This window comes from Narcine bancroftii, chromosome 7 (genome assembly GCF_036971445.1).
Source record: "Narcine bancroftii isolate sNarBan1 chromosome 7, sNarBan1.hap1, whole genome shotgun sequence".
NCBI classification, from domain to species: Eukaryota; Metazoa; Chordata; class Chondrichthyes; order Torpediniformes; family Narcinidae; genus Narcine; species Narcine bancroftii.
This window is the reverse complement of record NC_091475.1, coordinates 67,673,992-67,701,768: the sequence shown is the minus strand read 5'-3', so window position 1 is coordinate 67,701,768 and position 27,777 is coordinate 67,673,992. Positions and strand designations below refer to the sequence as shown.

The 27,777-nt window shown below is 45.8% G+C and overlaps 1 long non-coding RNA gene across 1 annotated transcript in view; it reads right to left on the bottom strand.

Annotated features, from left to right (window-relative positions):
• LOC138739867 (uncharacterized) overlaps nt 1-26,946 on the bottom strand; it is a 39,402-nt gene extending 12,456 nt beyond the window's left edge. The window contains exons 1-2 of the long non-coding RNA XR_011342500.1: nt 26,891-26,946; nt 7,706-7,800 (exon numbers count right to left, since the gene is read on the bottom strand). This is a non-coding gene — a long non-coding RNA (uncharacterized lncRNA). The remainder of the gene's footprint in view (nt 1-7,705; nt 7,801-26,890) is intronic.
• Between the last annotated feature and the right edge of the window lie 831 nt (nt 26,947-27,777).

The window sequence follows — 27,777 nt, the reverse complement described above, 5'->3', positions numbered from 1 at the left end:
GCAGATGTGGCAGTTCTGCACCTCCTGTTGGGCCAAGGTGTAGATCCCCTTACACACATATTCTCGAAGCACTGTGTTGCACAATGCCTGGGTGCCCCAGTGACTCTGATGATGCAGGTGTTTTAAAATATTGCGAGTTATTTCCTTATTTAGAACCATTCTTCCATCCGGTGTCTTCCATGTTCCATCAGGCAGCTGGCTTGCGCCCAGATGAGCCATGTCCTTTTCTTCCTTAGCAGTGAAAATGGGAGCCTTTTTTATACCTTGTCTTATTGGGATTAAGGTCAGCAAACGGACTTCTTGTTGCATGGCTGCCCTTTTGGCCTCTTCATCAGCCAGTCTGTTCCCAATTGCGGTCGGGGTATCTCCCCTCTGATGGCCTGGTATGTAGACCACTGCTATTTTCCGGGGTAATGTCAGGGCTTCCAAAGTCAGAGTAATCATCTGTTCGTGTGTCAATTCCTTTCCTCTTGATTTAATCAGACCGCGCTCCTTCCAGATCTTACCAAAGGTATGCACTACCCCATATGCGTATTTGGAGTCAGTGTAAATTGTTCCAGTTTTCTCTGCCAGTACTCTGAGGGCTCTCTGCAAGGCATATAGTTCACAGGACTGTGCCGACCAGCTTCCGGGTAGCCTCGCGGATTCTACCACTTTCCAAGCATTTCCTTCTATTATGGCATACCCGCTTCTCCTCATTCCGTCAACACATCTGGCGGAGCTGTCAATGTAGAATTCATATCCCTCTCCCAGAGGAGTATCACAAAGGTCCTCTCGGGTCTGGGTTTGAAGATCCGTCAACTCGACACAGTCGTGCTCCACTTCTTCCCCTGTTTCACTGCCGTATAAAAACTGAGCTGGGTTGCAACTATTATTCTTAGCAAACTGTAGATCTTCTCCGACCATTAAAATGGTCTCGTACTTTAATATGCGGGAATCAGTCAGCCATCGATGGGCGGTTTGTGTTAATAGAACACTCACAGAATGGGAGGTGTACACAGTCATCCTTCCTCCAAAAGTAAGTTTACGTGCCTCCTCCACCAACAGAGCAGCAGCCGCTACTCCCTGGATACACGTCGGCCATCCGCGAGACACTGGGTCCATCATTTTGGATAGGAAAGCCACTGGGTGTCGCTGACCGCCTTTTTCCTGCGTTAAAACTCCCACAGCTGTTCCTTGGTTATGAGTGACAAATAGCTGGAAGGGTTGTTTTAAAGAGGGAAGAGTGAGTACCGGGGCTCGCGTCAGGCGATGCTTCAAGTCCTCAAACCATCCCTTCTCCTCCTGGGTCCATTTCAATGGATATTCATCTTCATTTGTCAGCTTTTCATACATAAACTTCACCAATGCTGAGTAGTCCTCTATCCATAACCTACAGTAACTTAAGAGTCCCAGGAATTGTCTTATTTCCTTCTTATTACGGGGTAACGGCATTCTAGTGATTCCCGCAATCCGTTCAGGGGTAATCCGTCTCTGTCCTTTACTTATCTGGTGTCCCAGATATACCACAGTCCTCTCAACGAACTGTAACTTGTTCCTGTACACTCGCAGACCCTTTTTCCCCAGATAATTCAAGAGTCTAATTGTATCTCCCCTCATATCCTGTTCTTTGGGTCCTGATAACAGTAAATCATCCACATACTGCATCAGTTGGGAATCATCGGATCGTGGATAGTCCGCCAGGATTTGTTCTAGCATTTGTCCAAACAGGTTCGGAGATTCAGTGAACCCTTGGGGCAATACAGTCCACCGAAGCTGCCTCCGTCTACCTGTCCATGGATTCTCCCATTCAAACGCGAACATATCTCTACTTCCCTCTTCTAGTGGACACGTCCAGAAGGTGTCCTTCAGGTTGATAACACTAAACCACTCATGGTCTTGGGGAATCCGACTCATAATAGTATAGGGATTAGGCACCACTGGGTGGCGGGTCTGAACAATTGCATTCAAACTTCTTAGATCCTGAACTAGACGATAGGATCCATCTGACTTTTTCACTGGGAGTATAGGGGTGTTATAGGGTGACATGCATTCCTCCAATAGTCCGTCTCGTATTAGGGTCTCAATTACCGGCTGTAGCCCCTTCCTCCCTTCCAAAGAAATAGGATACTGATGTTTCCTTACCGGCTGATGACCTGGTATTAATGTGACATGTAAAGGTGGGATGTCCAGACCTCCTCGATTTCCCTTCTTATACCAGACTCTCTCGTCAATCTGCCGTTCATCCTCCTCCTTCAGAGCACAGAGGTGGACTCGCACTTCTCCGTCCACGGGGAGAGCACCCAAACCTAGGAGAGCCTGTAAATCTCTTCCTAGGAGGTTAAATCCGGCCGACGGTAACAACAAGAGGTCCTGTACCCCTTCTCTCCCTTCCAGCTTCACTGTCACTTGGGGAATTATCGATACCATTCTGGGAGCCCCTTCTATCCCAGAAATTTTCAAATTGCTTTTTACAGGCTCGGTCCCGATCGGCACAGTTATTACACTACTTCGTTCCGCTCCCGTGTCCACCATAAACACCACCTCTTCTCCCTGGGGACCAATTTTTAGTTTTACCAAGGGTTCCCTCTTATACCTGGTCCCCAACATTCGGAACCCCTGACCCCCCTAATCTTCTTCCATGAGTTCGAGGGCACGCACTTCCCTCTTCTATTGGGGGAATTCCCTCTTGAAGTGTCCTTCCTCGTTGCAGTAATAGCACTTAACGGGTCTCCGGGGTCTTCCCTCTCTTGGATATCTTGGATTGTTTAGAGGAAGGTTTTGTTTCCTTTCCCCTCTGGACTCGGCATTTATCTGTCGGATAGTCTGTACCATAATCTTCGCTGCCCTCTTTTGACCTTCCTCTTCCCTCTGCACATATACTCTTTGCGCCTTTTTCAACAGGTCGCTCAGGGGTTTTTCATTCCAGCCCTCCTCCTTTTCTAGTTTCTTTCTAATGTCCTGCCACGATTTGGAAACAAATTCAATTCGAATAAGCTGTTCACCCATTGGTGTACTAGGGTCCACACCCGCATACTGTTGGACATTCTTTCTCACCCTCTCCAAGAAATCAGTAGGGGACTCATCTTTCCCCTGGTGGTTCCCAAATGCCTTGGTGAAATTGTGACCCTTTGGCACAGCCTCCCGTATCCCTTTAATCGTCCACTCTCTATATTGTCTCATACTTGCCAATCCCTCGGGTGTTCATTTGTCCCACCTGGGTTCATTCAAGGGATATTTTTGTTCATGGGGTCTGGGGTCCCCAGGTTGTTCACGTTCCCACATGAGGAGGGCAGCCTGTCGAATCATCTGCCTCTCCTGGGGTGAGAATAATGTTCCCATTATTGCGTGCATCTCTTCCCAGGTATATGTGTTTGGTCCCAGGAACTGGTCGAACTGTTCGGCCAGTCCCATGGGATCTTCCAATAGATTTTTCATTTCCTTCTTAAATCCCCGCACCTCCATACTAGTTAAGGGAACGTTTACATATCCCGTTCCCCCTCCCGGTCCTCCCATTGGAACTTCCCTCAGGAGATTTAGGCTTACTGAAGACTTCGATGGTCCTGGACCAGTCTGGGATCTGGTCCAGGGTCGGTTTACCGGTGGAAGTTTAAGGTCCGACTCCCTTAATTCATCCCTTTGTTCCCGGCCCCTTCCGGGGCAATCAGATTCATCACCTTTCCCCTCCAGCAGCGAGCTTCCCTCGGGCGCAGTGGGCACCGGGGGAACATAAGGAGGGGGGAGGTTGTCCAGAGGTTCCCACTTCTTTTCTCCCGCTACCCTCAATTTAAAATATTTTGTTAAGTATCCTGGCCAGGGAACCCAACAAAATGCATATGCTGACTCTTCTTGATTCACCTTTTGTCTCGAATTTACATATATGTTTAATGCTTGTCTCACCCAATCCTCATCAGATCCAAATTTCGGCCACCAGACCGAGGAACCTTTGATAGGCTGTTTCGACCAAAGAAGACAATATTGAACCATCTTTTTCTTGTTTTTGTCTCGATATCGTTTACTATCCCAATTTTCAAACATTTTCCCCAAAGGGCTGTCAAGGGGAACTCCCGGGAAATGTCCTGATCTTTCAGACGAGCCCTTAGATTTTGATCCTCCCATTTTTCCCACCTAGATCCGTTTATCGTTGCTGAGGACCCTCCCGTTCGGGACCCTACTCCCTTTCTTCTCGGATGCCTCGTCGGAGGTACTATCCCTCCGCCGGTTCCCGCCAAGGTTTCCCTGGGGTCTATCCTAGGGTCCCACGACAGGGTCCTCACGCCACGACAAAGGCTCTACACCTGATTTATCGTTTTATAGTTTTTTATCCCGTCATGACCGTTACCTGGGTGGTCTCATCCGTCAATCCCCACACCACAATTGTAAGTCGTCACTTACTGGTGTCTTCCTGGGGATTGAACCGTCACCCCTCTCCTTTTCATCTTGTCATGTCACCTTGTCCGGATACCACTCGCTCAAGCCCCCCGAGGCGACGAGCAAGGGACTAGGAGCCGCTGAACTCAGCGGGGTGCACCACCTCCGATGTCCCTCTTTCTCGCCTCCTCCCACGGCTGGAGTGTAGATCCCGGACGATTCCCCAATTGTCAGAAGTACAAATTCTCACACATGAGTCTCTTTAAAATTGATGACACGACAAGCTTTATTTACAAGTCTGCAGAGTTGGACTCAACTAGCTTTCTCGCCAAGTCAAGCCCCGATACATACAGTGCATTGATTTTTATACCTTTTTTTGTTTGTCCTTCCCCTTCTTTTTAACACTGTTTTAATTGGTTAGTTTTTGTAAAATCATCCTAAGTACACTTGCATTTGTAATTATCATGTTTGTTACGTACACTACGAACTCTACACACACTAAATTCTGTTTCTCACTCTTTTTATCAATCTTTGGCTCCTACATGTCTCTCTGTGACCATAAAAATCTCTGTTTGTTATAACATTGTCTAGCTGAACTTTTATGGTAAGCTCCCTGTCTATTCTGGCTTCCCCTTTTATGATTAATCATCACATTTTAACTTAAGCCCTTTTTAACCTAAATTCTCTATCTATAACAGGTAGTTGTTAGTAGAGCACAGTGGGAAGTTTAAAAACTGCTGGTTCCAGATGGTGAAGGGGGGGGATGGAGCCTGTCGAATTCCATCATCATTCTTTTAAGGTGACATTGAAAGTCCCAGTAGCATGGCAGCACAGAGCTGCGACATCACTAGGAGTTTGAAGTACTTGTAGTCTGTACCCTGTACATTCAGGGTCACAGCGCAGTAGCCATGGACATCAGCTGTATATGACTTTGAGGCCGAGACATTTTGGCTTATTGACTTTACCATGAGAGAGAGGCACTGTCACATGTCAGGAAGAATGAAGCTCTCCATACTCCCACTATCGAATAGGCAACTTGTCATGTGGCCATTTAACTGATTGTCCATCATTGACGTGGCAAGTTGATGAGGCCTGCCCTGGTCCAACACAATGCAGGCCAGTGCCGAGTTGCTGCTTGTTGATACAGCGGAGTGATCGTGTGTTCGGTTGGGGGATGGCAGCATCCAAGAAGGTGGCTCCCACAGCTCACACACTGCACTGCTGGATCTAGAAGATGGCACCCAAGATGGTGGCCCCCACGACTTGCACATGGTGGCTGTTGTTTTCCGGGAATGGCGGCATTCACGATGGCAGCTCAATAGTCTGCACATGGGGTGGTTTGGATCTACACATCTTCACATAGTGCCCCTTCTTCCCGCAGCTGGGGAAAACCACATGTTTCGCTGGGCAGTGTTTCCTTGGGTGCTTGCCCAACCGCAGAAGTAGCATTTTAGGTGCTCACAGAGTACAGGGGCCATGATAGGGTCCCTGATGGAACATGGTGATAATGGTGTTTGGCACTCAGGTCACTGGTGGGACGTGACGATGGCAGACATCCCAAGTTGGTGGCAACCATGAGATAGCCACATTGTCTGCTGAGTAGGTCTCCATGATCTAGAGGGCTACCTCCAATGTTCCTGCCAATTCAACTGTGCGCTGCAGGTTGAGCTCACCTTGCTCTAACGGTCTCTGATGGATGTAATTGGATCTGATGCCTGCAACATGGGCGTCTATAATCAGGTCCTCCATGTTCTCTGTGGCCGTCATGGCTTTGGGTTTACAGGCCTCGGGGATACTTGCCACTTGATTTCCCGCATCACTGTTTTCAGGCCACCAAGAGATGTCTTTTCTAGACTTCATTTCCTTTTCTCAGGTACTGGCCTTTCAAGATGTCCATCGCCTCCAGAAACATCTCTGCATCACTGATTATTGAGTACATCAGGACCCGGGAGTGCAGTACCTGATGTTTGTCGTTCTCTGACCGAACGATGGCTGATACCTGTAGGAACGCCTCGAAGCAGCGCAGCCAGAGCTCGAACTTGGCAGAGGCCTCAGGTGATTGAGGGTCGATTTCCACCTTCTCTGCTCCATTGTCAAAATATATTGTGAGTAAAATTGATGCACCATCAATGACTCCAAAAGACTAAGTTATACAAAACTGACAGGCTTTTAGTCACAATAGAATGGAGGCACGTCCTTGCTGGTCGACTGTCCGGAGCTGGAGAGAGGAGCTGTGGAACAGACACCTTTATTCAGGAGTTTGTGGGTGGAGCCGCAGGTACAGCCAGCCAATGGGCGTGCCCCAACAGATAGATCTCCTGATAGTGATGGTGGGTGCGGTAAACCACTGATTGTGGTAGGGCACTGTCACTCCAATTCAAGGCTCACCCTGCTTTGTGCCCAGTTCCTCATGATTCCCTGGGCCCAGCCCTGACCCTGTCCTAGGATACCACTAAATTTGTAAGCTGTGGGCACACATCCAGAATACACCAAGTCAGGCAATGTCAGAAGTACTGGGGAAATTCTAAACAACAAAGTTAGAAAAATAAAGGCTATAGCTTTCAGAAATATAAAATAAAAATATAAAAGGGTGTAAGGACTCACCTCAGGCCATATCTGTGTAGAAGGGAACAGAATTAACTTTTCCCATTGATAATCTGTTGAAAGATCATCAATTTGAAGCAAATCTACCACTAGAGTAGATTTACTAAAATGTTGCTGGGGTTACAGGGTCTAAGTTATAGGAAAAAGTTAAATAAGTTAGGCCTTTATTGTTTGGAGTACAGAAGGTTGAGAGGGGGTTTGAGTGAGATATTTAAAATTGTTAGGGATATAGATAAAGTGGACATGGAGAGGATTTTTCCTTTAAGAAAGGGGGAGATACCAACGAAAGGACATGAGCTGAGAGTTGGGGGAAAAAGTTTAGAGGAAACATGAGGGGGGGATTTCTTTACTCAGAGTGGTGGGTGTGTGGAACAAGTTTCCAGACGATGTGGCAGAGGCAGGCTCGATATTAGCATTTAAGGAGAAGTTGGATACATATATTGTATGTATATATTGTATGTATGTATATATATATATATACACACACACATGCATAAAGGAAAGGAATGAAGGGTTACGGGTTGAGTGTAGATCAGAGGGGTTAGGTGGGAGAAAGTGTTCAGCATGTATTAGAAGGGTCACGTTGGCCTGTTTCTGTGCTGTAATTGTTGTAGCAGGCTGAACTGTCACCCTTGCAGCTGGCCGATCAACCACACAGCGCCATGGGCCTAAACGCTGCTCACTCACCTGGCCGTAAGGCCATGCAGGGCTACAGACCAAATGGCAGCGCACTAGAGAGTTAGATACTTACAAGATGATGTGGGGCTCCCTTCGTCTTTAAGTCAGGTGCTCTTTGGGTGAGTCACAGGCACAGGATGATGTCATTTCATGTCCTGGGTGTTTGGGCTGGAAGGAATTTAAAAGAGGAGGCAGATTTGAATAAAGAGTTTTGCTCACTAACCACTGTGTCCGGTGAATTGGTTTAGTAGCTACTGGAGTAGTCACTACATTATGGTTATATGGATTCTCCACTGTTGCTGTTGTGTATTTCAGAAAATTTCTTTGATTCACAGTCCAATCTCACTTCTCCCTCCTCCAAGTTCACCAGTGTATCAGGCAATTCTTCTACTGTGCATAGAATTTAAAGTTTATGAATTTTCAAGCTCTGGTGCTTAAAGGTAATTGGTTACCACTCAGGAAGGTTCTTGTTGGTTTCAGAGAGAGATTCATTATTCATTAGAAACACACAAACTGATTCCCTCCGATCAGCCACTTCAGTGTTTTGCTGAAGAAACTTGCCCCATTAGAGTTTTCCAAGTGATAACCTCTTCTCGTTTTGTTTCCCTTATTTCAGGTGAAACACTCTGGCCAGCCATTTTCTCTTGTATGGACCACAAGGGTTTTCAACAGGCTGAACTCAGAACTCACAATCCAACTTCAAAATGGGGTTTTATCAAGCTGCCAGCTTCTAAAAGCCACTACTGAATTCTCTCTCTCTCTCTCTCTCTCTCTCTCTCTCTCTCTCTCTCTCTCTCTTCCCCCCCCTTGCAAAACCACATGACCTTCTTAGAACAGCAAACTGCAACCATACAGATTATGGCACCGGACCCAAACTTCTGAGCCCATTCATCGGTTGCTTTCGAAACAATATTTCATTACTCCACAGCATGTCCAATTAACACCTACTTGTGAAGTCTCTTTGACTCAGGTTCTTCTATTTGCACCTGCTTGTGAAAGCCTTCAGCAAAGCAGTTTCCATTGTCCCTACAAAGGCACTGGGACCGGACTGTTTGGTTTTAACAGAGCCCTTGTGTTTTAAATGAGATCAGTCTTGTGAAGTGTTTGTGTTTTTTTGTGACCTACACTACCCCCACAATCTATCTCCTTCAAAAACTTATCTAACTGCAATATAAAATATGAAATAATCCATCACAGTGCCCTATCATTAACTGTATATCTCCAACCTTGGTTTGCCCTTCTAAAATGCATCACCTCACACTTCTCTGCATTTAACTCCATTTGCCATTTGCCATTTTCTGGTCCATTCTCCTTTGAAAGCTTTGATAACCTTCCTATAATCAGGTCCTCCACCTCTTATCTTTGTGTCATCAGCAAACTTGCTGAACCAATTCATCACATCATCATCCAGATCATTGATATATACAACAAACCACAATGCTCCCAACACCAGACTGATTACCTCAGTCTGAGAAGTAATCATCCACTACCACCCTCTGTCTTCTCCCACACAGCCAATTTCGAATCCAGTTTGCAATCTCTCCATAAATACCTTATGTCTGAATTTTGAACTAACCTCCCATGTGGGGTCTTGACAAAGGCTTTACAAAACTCCATATAGACAACATCCACAACACTTCCCTCATCTACCTTCCTGGTAACCTCCTTGGAAAAATTATGACTCATTAAACACAACCTACCACACACAAAGCCATACTGACTGTCCTTAATCAGCCCATAACATTCCAAATACCTATAACTCCTGTCCCACACAACTCCTTCCAATAATTTACCCAACACTGATGTCAGACTCACCAGCCTATAATTTCCTGGTTTTCTTTTGGAGCCCTTTTAAAACAATGTGACAACATGAACTACCCTCCAATCCTCTGGCACCTCACCCGTAGCCAAGGACATTTTGGATATATCAGTCAGGGCCCCTGCAATTTCTACAATAGTCCCCCTCAACATCGGAGGGAATATCATATCTGGCCCAGGTAATTAATCTACCTTTATTCACTGTAAAGCAGAAAGCACCTCCCCCTCCTAATCTTCAACTGTTCCATGACTTTACTGTTTCTTTCCCTTCCTTTCTTCCTTATTCACTCTGCCAGTTACCTGAGTAAATACTGATTTTTAAAAAAAAGTTTAAGATCAACCCTATCTCGTAAGGCTCACAGACGACCACTCTGATCCTCTCGGGGACCAATTTTGCCCCTTATTATCCTTTTACTCCTAATATATTTCTAGAAACCCTTCAGGTTTACTTGCCAGTGCAACCTCATTGATGTATACAACAAACAACAATTTTTGTCCCTTTTTGCCTTCCTCATTTCCTTCTTGAGTATTTTCTTGCTTTTTTTTGTACTCTTCATGTACATCATTTGCTCCTTGTTGCCTATACCTGCTGAACACCTTAACCAGATCACCAATACCTCTCCATATCTCTTCAAAACCAGGGTTTCCTATGCCTGTTAATTTTGCTTTTGATCCTAATAGGAACATGCAAACTCTGCGCTCAAAATTTCTCCCTGAGGGCCTCCCATGTATCCTTGCCATAAAACAACTAATCCCAATCCAATCTTCCTACAGCCTTTCTCATTTCCTCAAAATTGCCCTCCCTCCAATTTAGAATCTAAACTTGAGGACCAGATCTATCCTTTTCAATAAATACATTGAAGCTAATGACATTATGATCACTGGACCCAAAATGTTCACTTACACATACATCTGTCACCTGTCCTGTCTCGTTCCCTAACAACCTATGCAAGTATTACTCTTGTTGCTTTGTGACACTTCCCTTAACAAATCACAAAGTTTAATAAAAAAATGTTCCGGGAGCAATTTCCTGATGAGGTAAGAATTTAGTTAATCAAGAGTTTAAAACATAATGTAAATCTGCTGAGCTGTCAAAGAAATTTTTATTTTTAAGATGAATGGATAGTTTAAGGGAAACTTCAGAAGTAAACCTTTTACACAGTGAGTGGGGTTTGCCTGGAATACATTACCAGGCCTGGTGATGGAGGCTGGTAAATGCAGACATTTAAAGTGCTCTTGGATATGCACATGAATGTAGTCAGGTTATGTGTGTGTCTTAGGGATGGGTTAGATTGTTGTGAAATAATTGTACATAGGTCAGCACAACATCGTGGGCTGCAGGGCCTGATTTGTGCTGTAATGTTCTGTTTTCTGTAGATGGAACATCTAATTCTAATCTGCTAAATACCAACAATCCCATGTTTAAAAGATACATTCTGATGGAAAATGAAATACTTGACCTACTCCATTCTTCTCCCCAATGTGCACCTCATGTGTCCTCCTCCAGCCATCTGTTCCCCTCCCCTCCACCCACTGCACTCTCTGGTCTTCATCACACAACTCTTCCCTGCCCACGATCCTCTGCTGATCCCTATGCTCCGTTAACACTGGGAAATTGTCAAGGCCAAATTCCACAACACTATGGATCCACATGTATGGATTTTTCCAGCTTCATCATCACATGTTTACCTTAATAAATGGTGAGTGAGAATTTTCTCAGAGGTGCAGTTTTAACTTTTTTAATTCAATCTGAGGACTTGAACATTCTATTTTGAGAAACTTGAGAGAAAGAACCGGATTGTATAACACATATTTAATATCATCAGAATGTCCCATAATTTAAGAATATTGGGGAATATTGAAACAAGGGAAGAATCTTTTGACATGAAGACATTCTCATGCCTTTGAGTATATAGATAAAGGTCCAGAATGCCTCTGTTCTCAGAAGGCTGTTTTTCTGGCATTTTCTTCAAGTTTATTGTACAATGAGGAAGTTTGTTTTGCAAGCAGACCATGCCAAGACAACACTAAAACGCAGTTCAGAGTGGAGTTACAGAGTTAGAAAGGGAACATCGAGGTTCTCAGCAATTCAGAGCAATACTTTCTTATCATATTCACAAATAATTCGTGAAAATTGTATCACATTGATGCAAAAAAATCCCAAATCTCTCAGTCCAAGTAAATTTCCAAACATCTTTTTCCAAGCTCACATTAACAAGTTCAGGTTCAGGTTTATTATCATCCAATGTACAAAAACCACCCAGACTGCACAGTTAATGTAGTGATTAACACAGTGTTGTTACACCACCAGTGAATTGGAAGGAGTTTCTACATTCTCCCCGTGTCTGCATGGGTTTCCTTTGTGTTCTCCGATTTCCTCCCAGCCTTCAAAACTGTACACTACTTGGGATATTTGGGCAGCATGGGCTCGGGGGCTGGAAGAGTATGTCACTGTGCTGTATGTCTAAATTTATTTCAAAATTTAGAAACAGCATTCTCTGGTCCTCAATGTAAAAACATGCAACAGACAAATAGTGCGTAGATACATATATAAAAATAAATAACAGTTACTAAATAAATAGTAGAGCCTCAGAGGGTGTGTATCACCAGTTCCTTTTGTCGTTCAGCATTCTCACTGCCTGTGGGAGGAAACTGTTTCTCAGCCTGGTGATTCTGGCTCTGATACTTCTGTAGCTCTTCCCCGACTTGAACAGCTGGAAGATGTTGTGTGTGGTATGGTCGAAGTGCTTAGTTGATTTTTACAATCCCTCTTCAGACAATAATCCCTGTAGACCATGTTGATAGATGGGAGGGAGATACTGGCAATCCTCTCTTTCACTCTTGTGCTCCTGTGGATTGACCACCGATCCAATGGTCTACAGCAATTGTACCACACTGTGACGCTGCCTGGAAGGACACTCTTGATAGAGCTCCTAAAAAGAGTTGACACAATGGTGGCTGGTAGACTTGCTGCCCCAGTTGTCTCAGAAAGTTCAGTCGCTGTTGGGGTTTCCTGACAAGTGAGGAGATATTATGTGTCCACGATAGATCACTTCTTAAATTATAACCATATAACCATATAACCAGTTTGGCCCTACTAGTCCATGCCGTAACAAATCCCCACCCTCCTAGTCCCACTGATCAGCACCCGGTCCATATCCCTCCAGTCCTCTCCTATCCATGTAACTATCTAGTCTTTCCTTAAATGTAACCAATGATCCCGCCTCGACCATGTCTGTCGGAAGCTCATTCCACATCCCCACCACCCTTTGCGTAAAGAAATTTCCCCTCATGTTCCACTTATAATTTCCCCCTTCAATCTTAAACCATGCCCTCTAGTTTGAATCTCCTGCACTCTTAATTGAAAAAGCCTATCCACGTTTACTCTGTCTGTCCCTTTTAAAATCTTAAACACCTCTATCAAGTCCCCTCTCAATCTTCTACGCTCCAGAGAAAAAAACCCCAGTCTGCACAACCTTTCCCTGTAACTCAAACCTTGAAATCCTGTCAACATTCTCGTGAACCTTCTCTGCACTCTCTTTATTTTGTTTATATCCTTCCTATAATTTGGTGACCAAAACTGTACACAGTACTCCAAATTTGGCCTCTCCAATGCCTTGTACAATTTCATCATAACCTCCCTACTCTTGAATTCAATACTCCGATTTATGAAGGCCAACATTCCAAATGCCTTCTTCACCACACCATCTACCTGAGTATCACCCTTGAGGGTACTATTTACCACAACTCGTAAATCCCTTTGTTGCTCTGCACATCTCAATAGCCTACCATTTAATGCATATGACCTATTTAGATTTGCCTTTCCAAAATGTAACACCTTACACTTATCTGTATTAAATTCTATCAGCCATTTCTCAGCACACACCTCCAGCCTTCCTAAATCACCTTTTAATCTACGGTAATCTTCCTCACTGTCCACAACACCACCAATCTTTGTATCATCCGCAAACTTGCTTATCCAATTCTCCACCCCTACTTCCAGATCATTAATATATATAACAAATAATAGTGGACCGAGGACCGATCCCTGAGGAACTCCACTAGTCACTGGCCTCCAATTGGACAAACAATTTTCTACCACTACTCTCTGACACCTCCCATCCAACCATTGCTGAATCCATTTCACTACTTCCTCATTTATACCTAATGCCTCCACCTTTTTTCCTAACCTCCTGTGGGGAACTTTGTCAAAAGCTTTACTAAAGTCTAAATGGACAACATCCACAGCTTTCTCTTCATCAACCTTTTTTGTAACTCCCTCGAAAAACTCAATCAGGTTTGTCAAGCATGATCTACCCCTGTCAAAACCATGCTGATTACTCGCTAGCAATCCCTGTACCTCCAAATAATTGTAAATACCATCCCTCAGAACACTTTCCATCAACTTGCCCACCACAGACGTCAGACGCACGGGCCTATAATTCCCAGGTTTACATTTAGACCCTTTCTTAAACAGCAGAACGACATGAAGGCAATCCCTCCAATCCTTAGGCACTAACCCCGTGGCCAGTGACATCCTAAATATCTATGTTAATGGCCCCACTATCTGTCCACTAGCCTCCCTGAGTGTCCTTGGGAATATTTTGTCCAGTCCTGGAGATTTATCCACCTTTATCTTTTTCAACACAGCCATCACTACCTCCTCGGTTATCCTTATATGCTTCATTACCTCCCCACTGTTTTTCTTTACCTCAACTGGTTCAATATTATTTTCACTAGTGAATACTGAGGCAAAGAAATCATTCAAAATTTCCCCCATTTCCTCTGACTTCTCACTCAGCCTACCCTCACTATCTACAAAGGGTCCAATTTTATCCTTCACTAATCTTTTACTTTTAATGTACTTATAGAAACCCTTTGGATTTATTTTTACTCTGCCTGCCAAAGCCTCTTCGTGCCTTTTTTTGGCCTTTCTAATTTCTTTCTTAAGATTCCTTCTACACTCCTTGTAGTCCTCCTTCAAATTGTCAGCTCTCTGTTCTTTATACCTCTTGTACACCTCCCTTTCTGTCCTAACCAAATTTCCAATATTCCTTGAAAACCAAGCCTCCCTATGACTTCCAGCCTTTCCTTTGATCCTCACTGAGACATAACTACTCTGTACCCTCAAAATTTCTTTTTTGAATATCCTCCATTTCTCATTTACACCGTCACCTGAAAATATCCTGTCCCACTCAATACTCCCCAAATCCCTTCTTATTCCTTCGAAATTTGCTCTTCTCCAATCCAGAACCTCAACTTTAGGCCCCTCCTTGCTCCTCCCTAAAACTACCTTAAAACTAACAGTATTATGATCACTAGACCCAATTGGATCGCCAATATTAATTGACTCTGAGGTACCTGCTGCTCTTCACTCTTTTATGTAATGGAGGGTGGATGTCCCTGATCCTCCCGGTCTAAAATCATCTCCTTTGTCTTGTCCACGGTGAGACTCAGGTTGTTACTCTTGTACCACTTCATGAGATTTTCCTCCTCTTCTCTGTAGAGTGACTCATCGTTGTTGCTGATGAGGCTGACGACTGTTGTGTTATCTGCAAACTTGCTGACGCTGTTGGATCTGGATCGGGAGTTGCAGTGGTGGGTCAGTAGGGCACTCAAGAACAGACTGAGCCCACAGCCCTGAGGTGTGCCAGTGCTCAGAGTGATTATGCTCAACGTTCTGCTGCCAACATGGACATATTTATGTTCTTTTTGTTAGGAAGTCCAGAGTCTAGTTACAGAGAGGGATGTTGGGACCAAGCAAGGACAGCTTCTTCATCAGCCTCCAGGGAATAATTGTATTACAGTTGAAGTCAATAAACCATAGTCTGGCATATGAGACATCGTTCTACAGGTAGGACAGGCTATAGCATCATCAGTAGAACAGTTCTCTCTAAAGGTGAATTGAAATGGGTGCAGTGTTTCTGGAAGATGCAGTTAGATGTGTTCCATCGGCAAGCACTTGAAGCATTTCCTAATGGTGGAGGTCAGTAACACAGGGTGGTGGTCTTATAGGCCTGTTGCTGTCACCCTCTTTGATACTAGGATGATGATGGCTGTCTTGAAACCCATAGAGATGAAGGATTGCTGCAGAAATTAGATGCAAAAGACAGCAAATATACCTTTGACGTAACTCACTTGATGGTTTTGTTTGCATCTCTTAGTGCCATTCTACAATCAGTCACTCACACGCCTTCAACCATCATGATTTTCTGGCGGCAAGTTTTTGTTTTTTTGGTCAACAAGTTCAAGTTTATTGTGTGACAGATTATGTTGTGTTTGTATTGTATATAGATATGTTTTTGGGAGATACATTGGAGCAGGGCTTTTAGTGTAGGTCACATACAAACACTTTAAAACAGATTTTATTTAAAATACTGGAGCTCTGCTCATGCTAGATATGTTGGGGCCAACAGCCTTTACAAAAGCTTTGGAGAGTGTCTGAGAGACTTGTTGTTTACAAAAAGGCAACAGAAGAAATAACTTGTTGGAGCCACAGATTGTCTGGATGGAAACCTGCTGTTCTAGAAGGGTCATGTGGTTTTTCAAGCAGAGAGGTTTTCTCTCTAAGAGAGAGACTCAGACAGACAGAAATCAGTTCTACAGTCTTACAGTCAGCAGCAGCAGTTGGGACTAGAACAGGACAAGCTGGCAAGCTTGTGGAAAACCCCATTTGGAAGACGGGTTGTGAGTGCTTAGTTCAGCCTGGTCAAAGCCCTTGTGGTTCATGCAAGAGGAGAGGACTGGCTGTCTAATGTTTCACTTGAAATAAGGGAAGCAAAAAGGAACTCTGTGGTGATCTGAAAGAAAGGTTATCATCTGGAGTACCCTGATGGGGAAAGTTTCTTCAGCAAGACACTGAAGTGGTTGATGGAAGTAAATCAGTTGTGGGTGTCCTGGAGCAACAAATCTCTCTCTGAAAACTGACAAGAACCTTCCTGGGTGGTAAACATTTGCCTTTCGAGCACCAAAGCCTGGTGAACTTCATAAATGTTAAATTCTGTGCACAGTATAAAAATTGAGTGCAACCATTGAACTTGAAGGAATGAGAAGTGAGATTGGACTGTGAACCAAAGAACTTTTCTGAACTTAAACATGCATTACATAAATGTATGCTTAGAATTAGAAAAAGATTAAGTTAGGTTAGTTAATAGTGATAAGTTAAAGAGTGATTCTGTTTTCATGTTTAAAGATAATTAAAAGCAACTTTAGTTTAAGTAGCCATTTGTCTTGCTAAATATCTATTGCTGCTGGGTTTTGGGGTCCTCTGGGCTCGTAACATTTGTCACACGCTACGTGCCCGGCTGCAGGTCAATGGCTTGAGGCAGACTAATAGTTCAGCACAGGCTAGATGGGCCATAGACCCTGTTTCTGTACTTCAGTGTTCTCTGGTGCTATGGTTCCAAGATGTAATTATAGATGTTGTTTTGCGACCAGATCAGTAACCATCTCATATTTGATGTACCAAGTAAGGCAGAGTAGAGAAGTGCAGAGCTGCAGAGAGAGAGAGAGAGCAGTTGCTACAGAGCAAAGGCAACATCATTTTACTATTTTGTGTTTCAATCAGGAGTTTGGTAAATGCAGGAAAAAAGCTGGCCTTGAACCTGGTGGTGGACAATCTCATGCTCGTGAGCATTCTTCCTGATGGGTTGACACAATTACGAGCGTATTTTTCAAATGCTGAGGAATATTGGTTGTGCTCCATTTTATGCTGTCGAGAGAGGCATTCCAATTGGGGACCATGGATTTATGGGAATTACTTTTGTGCACAACTGTAAATTCATCTGCTGTAGTGACATGGTACCTCCTGCATCTTGTTTCAGCTCCACAATGTCATTCTGCACAAACTTCTAATATTAGTCATCCCATCATTCGTCCCAAGGCAGATTCCATCAAAGCTTCATCCAAATGTTTACCTGCGAGCACTTGTGTGTTGAAATGTCAAACGCAAAGTAAAGGCTATTGTATTCCTATGAAAATATACTGTATTTGTGTTATGAGATTCAGAGGAATGTGCATAGGATATTGTTGGCACTAGGCCTTTAAAAACACACTGATTCCCTGCCACCTCATGAGGCTTCCTTCCTCTGACAGCTTAAACCCAAGAGGATGTTCATCCACATATTTTTACAGAAGGCTGTCCTCAAGGATCGACAGCATTAAATCTGTGGTTATTGCTTGGAATGATGTTAAACAGCTTTGATAGTAAGAGAAACTGAGATTTTGGGACTTCATTTTAAATCCACAACAGTCCCACAGTCCTCATCTCACAAGCAACTCTGGCCCAGTTGAATTCTGAACCTCCATGGAAATGTCTGGTAGTGGGTAGTGGGAGGTGTTAGGCAGATTCTTAGAATGAAGCCTGTAAATGAATGTGGCCATGATTCATGCTGTTGTCTCCCACGAGAACAAAATCTGCCTTTCCTATTCAAACAGTCACACCAATGGAACTTTTGTCTGTTTTGCAACAAGCTCGAGTGAGGCAGTTGGCAGCTGCTCAGAACAAGTTTCCATGAGGAAACTTTGGCAGTCTTATTACTATTTCAGAATGAAGGTGGGTCAGCCTTGACATAACAGTAGAATAGAGTATGGAAAGATGGAAGTAATGTCACTGGGAAAACACGTGTTAGAAAATAACATACTAAACATTATAGAGAGAGTACAAAGAAGATTTACGAGAATGTTGCTGGGTTTCAGGGTTTGACTATGGGGAATGGTTAAGCAGGCTGGGACTTTATTCTCTGGAGTGTAGAAGGTTGAGCGGTGATTTGATAGAGAGTCAATGTGGACAGGCTTTTTCCACTGAGAGTGGGGGAGATTCAAACGAGGGCATGGATTGAGAGTGTTATGAGCCTAGAAGACCCCAAAACCCAGCCGTAATACACAATCACCAATACAAATAGTTACTTAAACAAAAATTGTTTTTAATTATCCTTAAACATGAAAACAGAATCAAAATTTAACTTATCTCTATTAACTTAACTTTTGGCTTGGCTTCGTGGACGAAGATTTATGGAGGGGTAATGTCCACGTCAGCTGCAGGCTCGTTTGTGGCTGACAAGTCCGATGCGGGACAGGCAGACACAGTTGCAGCGGTTGCAAGGGAAAATTGGTTGGTTGGGGTTGGGTGGTGGGTTTTCCTCCTTTGTCTTTTGACAGTGAGGTGGGCTCTGCGGTCTTCTTCAAAGGAGGTTGCTGCCTGCCAAACTGTGAGGTGCCAAGATGCACGGTTTGAGGCGATATCAGCCCACTGGCGGTGGTCAATGTGGCAGGCACCAAGAGATTTCTTTAGGCAGTCCTTGTACCTCTTTTTTGGTGCACATCTGTCTCGGTGGCCAGTTGAGAGCTCGCCATATAACACGATCTTGGGAAGGCGATGGTCCTCCATTCTGGAGACGTGACCTACCCAGCGCAATTTGATCTTCAGCAGTGTGGATTCGATGCTGTCGACCTCTGCCATCTCGAGTACTTCGATGTTGGAGATGAAGTCGCTCCAATGAATGTTGAGGATGGAGCGGAGACAACGCTGGTGGAAGCGTTCTAGGAGCCGTAGGTGATGCCGGTAAAGGACCCATGATTCGGAGCTGAACAGGAGTGTGGGTATGACAACGGCTCTATATACACTAATCTTTGTGAGGTTTTTCAGTTGGTTGTTTTTCCAGACTCTTTTGTGTAGTCTTCCAAAGGCGCTATTTGCCTAGGCGAGTCTGTTGTCTATCTTGTTGTCGATCCTTGCATCCGATGAAATTGTGCAGCCGAGATAGGTAAACTGGTTGACCGTTTTGAGTTTTGTGTGCCCGATGGAGATGTGGGGGGTGGGGGGGGGCTGGTAGTCATGGTGGGGAGCTGGCTGATGGAGGACCTCAGTTTTCTTCAGGCTGACTTCCAGGCCAAACATTTTGGCAGTTTCCGCAAAACAGGACGTCAAGCGCTGAAGAGCTGGCTCTGAATGGGCAACTAAAGCGGCATCGTCTGCAAAGAGTAGTTCATGGACAAGTTTCTCTTGTGTCTTGGTGTGAGCTTGCAGGCGCCTCAGATTGAAGAGACTGCCATCCATGCGGTACCGGATGTAAACAGCGTCTTCATTGTTGAGGTCTTTCATGGCTTGGTTCAGCATCATGCTGAAGAAGATTGAAAAGAGGGTTGGTGCGAGAACACAGCCTTGCTTCACGCCATTGTTAATGGAGAAGGGTTCAGAGAGCTCATTGCTGTATCTGACCCGACCTTGTTTGTTTTCGTGCAGTTGGATAACCATGTTGAGGAACTTTGGGGGGCATCCGAGGCGCTCTAGTAATTGCCAAAGCCCTTTCCTACTCACGGTGACGAAGGCTTTGGTGAAGTCAACAAAGGTGATGTAGAGTCCTTTGTTTTGTTCTCTGCACTTTTCTTGGAGCTGTCTGAGGGCAAAGACCATGTCAGTAGTTCCTCTGTTTGCGCGAAAGCCGCATTGTGATTCTGGGAAAACATTTTCGGCGACCCTAGGTATTCTATTTAACTAAACCCAACTTAACCCCCTTCTAATTCTAAACGTATGTGTATGTGATGTGGGTGTAAATGCAAGAAAAGTTCTCTGATTCACAGTTCAATCTCACTTCTCATTCTTTCAAATTCTCTGGTTGCAGGTAATTCTTACCTTGTGCACAGAATTTAACATTAAAGTTTACCAGGCTTTGGTGCTCGAAAGGTAAATGTTTACTGCTCAGGAAGGTTCTTGTAGGGTTTGCAGAGAGAGATTTGTTGTTCCATGATTTCCACAACAAGGTATCATCATTAGTCACCTCAATGTCTTGCTGATGAAACTTGCCCCATCAGGATTCTCCAGATGGTAACCTCTTTCTTTCAGGCTACTACAAAGTACTTTTCTGTTCCATTTATTCCAAGAGAAACATCAGACAGATAGCACTTCCAGCCATTTTCTATTTCAACAAGCTTCTCCTGCTTGTTTCAGCTGGCTTTCAGTGTCACACAGACTCTGGCTGAGAGAGCTTGTTTCACCCCCACCCCCCCCCCCCCTCTCTCTTTCTCTCTCACCAACTGAGACTGCTAGAAAGCCCATGTCACTCTCTCACTTGCAAACACCCCCCCCCCACCTTCTTCAGCAAACAACAGGATTTAGTCTCCTTGGTCAAGCTGTTGCCTTAGGTAAACAAAACCCAGAGTGACCTTTCTGTGCACTGTCAAAACACAAAAGAGCTTTTTAACAGCCAGAGCTTTACCTCCTTGTTGCTTTAATGTCATCATTTCAATTAGCACCTACTTGTGAAATGCACATAGCATTCTCCAGAGTTTCTGTAAAGTCCACTGAATATTATTTCTTCAGTACTTCAAATCAGTCCGGAATGATCCGACCTGGCTAGGGACACAACCCTTTAAGGCCCAAACAATAGGTGTGGCTTAGCTCTCAGCCAATCGCTGTAAGCACAGTCTAGATACAGTAACTATATACACTATGTACATTGGTGATAGATCTGTACTATCACATTCACCCGGGAATTGACCCGGGAAAAAAAAAAAAACAAAAACGAGGGAGAGAATGAAAAGGAAGGGGTAGGTCAAGGACTGTAGCGGTCAGGGGGTCTGACCATCCGGCGTGACCGCCGTGGTGCCGGGATTGGGGTCGCTGGAGTGGTGTCACCAGCGGGCTCATCGGGTGCGACTGCTCCGTCGCTCAATTCCCCAGTCGTTTTGTCGGCAGGGTGGCCCGAGTCATTGGGGTGCTGTTGGTCCTCCTGTTGCGGCACGGGGCCTGGAGCATAAGGAGTTGGGGGGTTTGCTGGGTCTACCGCGTCCTGAGCTAGGTCCCGCACCGAAACAGTGTCCTCCCGCCCGTCTGGGAACTCCACGTATGCGTAATGTGGGTTCGCGTGGAGTAGAGTCACTCGGTCGACCAAGGGGTCATTCTTTGAGTGCCGGACGTGGCGTCGCAAAAGGACGGGGCCAGGGACGGTGAGCCATGCCGGTACAGTGGTTCCCGATTCGGATTTCCTCGGGAAAAGGAACATCCTTTCGTGGGGGGTGGCATTTGTTGCAGTACATAGGAGGGAGCGGATGGAGTGTAAGGCACTAGTGAGAACCTCCTGCCAGTGAGAGGTGGGGAGACCTTTAGACCGGAGAGCCAGTGTAACCGCTCTCCATATGGTGGCATTCTCCCTCTCGACCTGGCCATTACCGCGTGGGTTATAGCTCGTGGTCCTGCTTGAAGCAATGCCACACTCCAGAAGGTACTGTTGCAGCTCTGCACTCATGAATGAGGACCCCCTATCACTGTGGATGGAATTGGGGTACCCGAAGATGGTGAAAATACTGTGAAGGGCCTGTATCACTGAGGTGGCAGTGGTGTCTGGGCAGGCCACAGCGAATGGGAAGCGGGAGTATTCGTCGATGGCCGTAAGGATGTAGGTATTACGATTGGTCGACGGTAGGGGTCCCTTAAAGTCTACACTAAGACGCTCGAAGGGGCGGGTGGCTTTGATGACGTGGGAGTTATCCGGACGGAAGAAGTGGGGCTTGCATTCGGCGCACACCGAACAGGCTCGGGTCATGGAGCGGATCTCCTCAATTGTGTAGGGTAAGTTGCGCGCCTTGACAAAGTGAGCAAACCTAGTGACCCCTGGATGACAGAGCGCCTCATGGAGTTTCCGTAGTCTGTCCATCTGTATGCTGGCGCACGTCCCCCTGGAGAGCGCGTCAGGCGGGTCGTTGAGCTTACCAGGCCGGTACAGGATGTCATAGTTAAAGGTGGAGAGTTCGATTCTCCATCTGGCGATTTTGTCGTTTTTTATCTTACCACGCTGGGTGTTGCTGAACATGAAGGAGACCGCGCGTTGATCAGTCAACAGTGTAAAGCGCCTCCCAGCGAGGTAATGTCTCCAACGACGTACCGCTTCAACTATGGCCTGGGCCTCCTTCTCGATCGAGGAGTGTCTACTGGAGGGTTCTGGAGAAGAAGGCTACAGGCCAACCGGCCTGGTTCAAGGTGGCTGCCAGGGCGAAGTCGGATGCATCGCTCTCGACTTGAAACGGGACAGACTCATCGATCGCGTGCAGCGTCGCAGCAGCGATGTCAGATTTGATTCGATCGAAAGCCGCTGTGGCTTCGGTCGAGAGGGGAAAAGAGGTGGTCTTGATAAGAGGACGTGCCTTGTCGGCGTAGTTTGGAACCCATTGTGCGTAATAAGAGAAAAGGCCCAGGCAGCGTTTGAGAGCTTTCTGGGTATGTGGGGGGGGTAAGTCCATTAAGGGATGCATGCGGTCAGGATCTGGCATGACTATCCCGTTTTCCACCACACAACCTAGAATAGCGAGTCGTGTGGTCCGGAAAACACACTTGTCCAAATTGTAAGTCAGGTTTAGCTGACGGGCAGTTTGAAGAAATTTGTCTAGGTTGGCGTCATGGTCCTGCATGTCGTGGCCGCAGATGGTGATATTGTCCAGATACGGGAAGGTAGCGGTTAGCCCGTTCTGGTCCACCATCCTGTCCATTTCCCGCTGGAAGACCGCGACACCATTTGTGACCCCGAATGGTACCCTGAGAAATTGATATAGCCGCCCATTCGCTTCAAAGGCCGTGAATGGTCGGTCCTCGCAGCGGATCGGGAGCTGGTGGTAGGCCGAACGTAGGTCAATAGTGGAGAAAATGCGGTACTGGGCGATCTGGTTCACCACATCCGTGATGCGTGGCAGGGGGTACGCATCCAGGAGTGTGAAGCGGTTAATGGTCTGGCTGTAGTCGACCACCATCAGTAGTTTTTCCCCATTCTTGACAACCACCACCTGGGCTCTCCAGGGGCTTGAACTGGGTTCGATGATGCCCTCATCCAGCAATCTACGCACCTCACTCCTAATGAATTGCCTGTTTTCGTAACTATATTGCCGACTTTTGGTGGCCACAGGCTTCCAGCCAGGGGTGAGGTTTGCGAAGAGTGCTGGCGGGGCAATCCGGAGTGTGGAAAGGCCGCAGGATTGGCCCCGGGGCACGGGGGCGGGTTGCTCGGGTGCTTCGGGAGTGGGGCGATGGCAGACCGAGAGGGGGGCGTGGGGTCCCCCAAAGTGTAGGGACACCGTTTGGAACTGACACTGGAAGTCTAATCCCAGCAACACTGGGGCGCACAATTGGGGAAGGACGAATAATTTAAAGTGGGTGACCGTCACGCCCTGTACTTCCAGCGTGGCGATGCAATACCCCTTTATCCCAGTCGAGTGCGACCTCGTCGCTAATGAGATCCTCTGGGTAGTGGGGATAATGTCAAGTCCCCAACGGAGGGCCAGATCTGGCTGGATAAAACTGTCAGTTGACCCAGAGTCAAATAAGCAATTGGTGTAGTGTCCATGCACTTTAATCAGTTCCATTGCTCTGGTGAGGGGATGAGAGCATTGCTGGTTTAATGTTATTGAAGCAGTTGACAGGCGAGTTTTGCGCGATGACGTCACGCAACGGGATGACGTCACGCAACGGGATGACGTAGTCAACGCTCGAGGAGCAGGTTGGAGAACCTCCCAGAAGTGCTGTTGTGGCGGGTGAATGGTAAGTAGTGGGGTTTGTAGTTGCTCGTGATCGGTGGTCGGGCCCTGGCGGTCGTCAGCGATGGACGCTAGGGTGAGCACCTGGTTGGCCGCGGGGGTGGCTGCGGCGGCGGTAGCGTCGGCCCCGGGGGTGTCTGTGGCGGCAGCAGCAGCGGCGGTAGCGTCGGCCCCGGGGGTGTCCGTGGCGGCGGCAGCAGCGGCTGTAGCGTCGGCCCCGGGGGTGGCTGTGGCGGCGGCAGCAGCGGCGGTAGCGTCGGCCCCGGGGGTGTCCGTGGCGGTGGCAGCAGCGGCGGTAGCGTCGGCCCCGGGGGTGGCTGTGGCGGCGGTAGTGTCAAGTGTTCCGCACGGGGGCGAGAGGCAGGCCATCACCATGGTTGCGACGGTGGGTTGCCCCTTCCGGGTTCGGCGTCTCCGTGACGTCAGGCGTTGCCGTGCAGGGGAGCCCTCGCTCTCATTGGACGAGAGCTCTGGGGAAGAAGAGTTTGAAAGGGATAGTGGCGGTTGGGCTTCACACGAGGCACTGTGTTTGCTGGCGGCCATTTTAGACCTACAGACTGCAGCAAAGTGGCCGTTTTTAAGGCACTTCTGGCACCTGGCTTTTCTTGCTGGGCACTGGGATCTGCTGTGCTTGTCCCTCCCGCAGAAATAACATTTCGGGTTCGCACGGGGCAGGGTAGCAGCAGCCGACAGGCCGTCAGGGGTAGGGTAGAAGGGCACTTTACTCACATCAGAACGAGGGGTCCAGTCCCTAGAGAGCTCGGTGGACTTTAAGGCTGCATCCTCCATTGTGATTGCAATCCGGGCCACGTCCTCTAGTTTTTCTACCCCTTGTTCGAGCAAACGCAGCCTCACTTCATTCGATCGGAGCCCGGCCACATAGGCATCCCGGACGAGGTCGCTAGTGATCTCGGCAGCAGTTTTGTCCACACAGTTACAGTCCTTGCCCAATGCCTTTAGTACTTGTAAATATGCCCTGCTGGACTCGCCGGGCTGTTGTTTCCTCGACGCAAGCATGAGCCGGGCATGAACTCTGTTCACCGGTTGATCATACAGTCCTTTCAGTACCTTTTATGGCTGCGGTGTAAGTGGTCTCATCCTGGATGTTCTCGTAGACTCTCAAGGACACCATAGACAGCAATGCTGTTAGACGCTGGTTATCCTCCTCTACCTGAATGAATCTCAGGAAGTTTTCAAAGTTCAGCAGCCAGAACTTAAAGGCTTTGAAGGCTGTAGCTGACTGTGGGTCGATATCAAGTTTTTCTGGCCGAGTTAAACGCTCCATCCCTTTCAAAAAAAATTCCTTTTGCTAATAAAATTGTAGAGCTCGTCGAAAGAACCAAAGACTTGTTGATCCAAACCAAGGCTTTTATTAGCAAAAGACCGGAGCTCTTCACAGGTGGCCGACCAGTCCGGAATGATCCGACCTGGCTAGGGACACAACCCTTTAAGGCCCAAACAATAGGTGTGGCTTAGCTCTCAGCCAATCGCTGTAAGCACAGTCTAGATACAGTAACTATATACACTATGTACATTGGTGATAGATCTGTACTATCACACCCACTCAATGTTCAACATATATGATACATTAAACCCATTAAACAATGTCATCACACAATGAAAATAAACAAGAAATATGTGTCTTCTACTTTTACATTTTGGGTCAGTTCATTTCATTTTCTTCTCCTTCTGTCATTTTAGGTGATGGAAGTCCGCAGTAGGACTTCTCTGTTGTGTTCCATGTACTATACACCACGCCCCAAAAGTTAAATAAATGGGACCAAACAGTATCAGATAGATGTTTTCGCTGTAAGAAAGAAATGGGAACAACAGTACATGCAATTTGGGCATGTTAGAAAGTGGAAAAGATTTGGGAAGATCTAAACCAGGTATTAAATAAAATCACAAAAAGCAACATTCCAAAAAATCCAGAGATCTTTCTTTTAAGTAATATAAGAAGTAAAGAACTTGGCCTCGATTTGGATGGAGCACAAAAAAGATTTATTATGATAGCCTTAGCTGTAGCAAAAAAATGTATTATGTCAACCTGGAAATCAGAAGATAGCCTGAGAATACAGCAATGATACATGGAAATGAATAAATGTATTCCATTGGAAAAAAATAACATATAATTTAAGAAATAACATCACAGTATTCAAAACGCATACTTGATTACGCTCTGCCCCCAAATGCCAAACTGCATTTCAGTTGCAAACCTTTTCTGTTTTGTTTTTCAAAAACACAAATGTATTTCCTTTTAAGTTCTCCAAGGGGAACAATTTTTTTTTCTGGCTGTTTGGTTTGAACCATTCATTATTTTGAACACATATCTCATCTGTATCCTGTCTCTTCAGCAGAAAAGGGAGTCTCCAGCCGCTTCAGCCTTCCCCTGCACACAGCTCACTCATCTTATATATTGTTACATATCTCTCAAATGCCCTCACATCTTTCCTGAAGCCCAGTGACCAGGTCTAGATGGAGCTGAACATTAGCTTTATAAAATGTTTATTGAAAATTCCTATTGTAACCTCTGATGTTGCCTTGAATCTTTAATGACATACTTTTAATTACTTTCTCAGTTTGTACTGCCATATTAAATGACTTATGTGCACGTAACCTCATGCGTTTTTGTGACAGTGACCTCTTTAAATTCTAACCTTCATACTTTACTTACACTCTCCTTCCTTCCAATGTGTGTGTACCTGTATTTTCTGTATTAAAGTTGTTATGGTCCTTTACCCCAGCCTCTGTGTATCCCCTTAAAGTTCACGATTGCCTTGCTAGCTGTTCATTCTACTCGCAATCTTGTGTTATCTACAAATGTTTAAATTGTCCCCTGCACGGTCACATACTAATAATTTCAGTGCTTTAGAAAAAGCAGTAGTCTGAGGACTTGTCCCTACCAAGCAGCTCTACCTACCTTCCTTCCTTTTAGCCTGGATGAAAATCGTTCACTGCTACTCCTTCTGTCAAAGTGATCTGTATTTCCCTCAGCAATCTAGATTCCTGTTGGAACCTGACAACTCACCTACAGATTATTGCCAAGACAGCCTTACAACAATGACACTATAGAAGGGAAAAAAATGACCGAGACGTATAATTTATGGATCGCTTACTTTTCCAACAGCGGAATAAGATAAGAACCTGCAAGATTACAGGGCCAGGTGTGTGGTGGTGATCAAGGAGTGTGTACACAGTGAAATGAATTGAAAATTATGCACGGCTGTGTGAAAATGAGCCAAAACAAAGATTAATAGACATTTACAAACTAAATTCAGAAAGCAATTGGGAGGCTCCCAATGTGCAAAGCTGTTAATATTCATGTAGAATCCAGGCATGCATGATATCAGAATCCTGAGCAGGCAATCTACTCTGCATTCCCCAAGGGCGAGGGATCATCAGAAAGACAGAGGAAATGCTTTATGGATGTTCTCAAAGTCTCCTTGAAAAAAACTGTGCAATTTTCAATGACTCACAGGAATTTCTGGTCTGTTGCAGTTCAAAGTGGAGACACAGTGCCAGGGAGGTACTTTTAGACTGCAATGTTGGGAAAATCGCTGAAACAAAATTAACATAATTACTGCCCATGTGGTCATTCACACTAGGCACCTTTGTAAACTGCAAGTCCCTGAGGGCACCAGTCCCGCGGGTTGGACATGCTGTCGAGGGGATGACTGTCAACGATATTTTCCAGCACAATTTACACTGCAGACTTCCTTCAAAAAGTTGTAGGGGTTGTGCAGGATAAATCACGGGACAGGAATTGTCTCCAAATTCCTGCACATTCCTTTTTAGCGGGAAAATTCC